The following is a 2088-nucleotide window of genomic DNA, read 5'->3' as shown; positions in this document are numbered from 1 at the left end:
GGTTAGCAAGATCAGCTTTTTAGATGATTCCATTCTAAATATACATTTTAAACAAACAATATCCAAACAACCAGTGGGGAGGTGAGAAACATCCCATTATCACTGCTCTGTCTACACAATAATAAACGTGAAAGGACTGGCTGTGTCCTCACCCTCTCTCACCATAAAGCTACTATTGTCTCTGGTTTTAAAGGACATGGAACCATGGGGTGACCTGTCACAGGGTCAAGGGCACGCCCTGCTCTGGGCTGTTCCAGAGACTTAGGAACCAACCACAGCTCATGACTCCATGCTGGCAAACACTCTTGGCAGGATACTTCTTGAAGATGTGCACTCCAACATGGAGATACAAATTAAGACCCAAGACACTTATTTTCCAATGGAGGTGGGTCAGGACATTAATAATCTATTCACCTCAGCACTCATTCCCAGGGTCACAAGCTGGGAGAGTGACACTGAGCTCAGCCCACATTTAAGACACACACAACAGACACCCCCCATTACCAGTCTGTCTTGCCATCAGACAACAGGCTGTCACCTTGACCAGTTCTCACCAATAAATAACCTACACAAATACCATTACCAATTACAATCAACATAAAATCAACTCTTTATATTAGAAATGAGGAGTCTTTGTTGGAAAAGCCGTCACCTCCCCTGACAGTTTCTGACAATCACCAGTTCATCTGGCAGACAACAGAAGTTTACACTTGCAATTCAAATAAACTTTCCTTCTATGCCCTGCTTCACGGTGTTTTAAAAATAGATCATCCTGAAAGCTGTACTGTGATGCTCCTCCACTTCCCGATTAGGAAAACACACTCTCTAAACTACCTGCTGTAGCCATTCCTGGCAGCTGAGATGTGTTCTGTGGAGGTTGAGGGCCATCCTCTGAAACCCAGAGGGAAGACCCTCAGCTTCCATAACTGCCCCAGTAACCACGTCCCACCTGAGGATGACAAAGCTGGGATCATCATTCCTCAGTGCGCTACAGGCAGTTAGGTCTGTGCTACTGTGTTAGGGGGAGGTACAGTTTAGACATTAAGTGAAAGAAACTAGTTTGGATTAAAATTTTAATACTGTGCTGCTAGAGATACTATTTTTATGTGACGCTACAGCTTTAAAGAAGCAAGCTTTAAAAACAATACCTTTGTGCAAAACACACCAGACAGAGCACACCCATTCTAGTATCTTCAACTCAGTGGTGTATATCTGCAGGGCTATATACTCTGTGGCCTGGGAGGTGAGTAGGGCCTTTGCTTGCTCCAGGGCCCCTCCTGGGTGCCTCCGGGCTGGGTGGCAACAGAAGCACCCAGTTCCTTCCCCAAAACATCTTATTCTGTTTAATGTATCATTTGTTTCCCTGGAAAAATACACCCCAACGGTCATGACTTCTGTCTAAAGTGCAAAAACCTCCCTGAGGTTGGTTGCCATCTTCCATCTCCAACCCTTTGTGCTCAGAAAGGCCTCCACCCCCATCATCGGTGGGTTGGGAGGGGCTTCTTTGGGAGGCACAACCCACCTGGGCTTCCAACTGTACTGTGCATGACCACCCTGCAAGTATGTGCTTCAGCTTCCTATTGTCTTTAGGGTCTACCTCCCACCAGTAAAATTAAATGTTTAGATCCTAAGGGCTAAGGTGCAGAAAAGCTCAAGTACACTCTGGTAGGAGCTGGCTACTCCAGAACTTGTTAAAACCAAAAAGAGTATTTAGACTGCGCACTACTTAATGACCTAGTACCAGGAAAAGCTGGTATTATAAGCCATTCCCAGTAATCCTTCCCCAACCCCCTGCCCCCACCTGGACCCAGTGCAGGGTTCCAGGAGCTTGTGCAAATGTAGCAAGTGTGCTAATCTGATACACTGCAGGAGGCTGGAGCTGTCTTCTCCATAGATAAAATACTATATTTTTAAAAGTTGTGCACATAGAAGGCAATTCATTCAAGTCTTAAAATGAATTTAACTCTAAGGTGAGTAACTTTTTCCTAAGATGAAATCATTTCACTTTTTTTAATCTGCCTATTTCCTATGGTTTCTTTTTTGAAAAGACTTTGTAAATAGACAAATGAATTCATTTTTCCCTTATAA

Source organism: Bos grunniens, chromosome 21 (genome assembly GCF_055505025.1).
Source record: "Bos grunniens cultivar Pamir isolate PY7600 chromosome 21, Bosgru_T2T1.0, whole genome shotgun sequence".
NCBI classification, from domain to species: domain Eukaryota; kingdom Metazoa; phylum Chordata; class Mammalia; order Artiodactyla; family Bovidae; genus Bos; species Bos grunniens.
Note: the sequence above shows the minus strand (reverse complement) of the source record.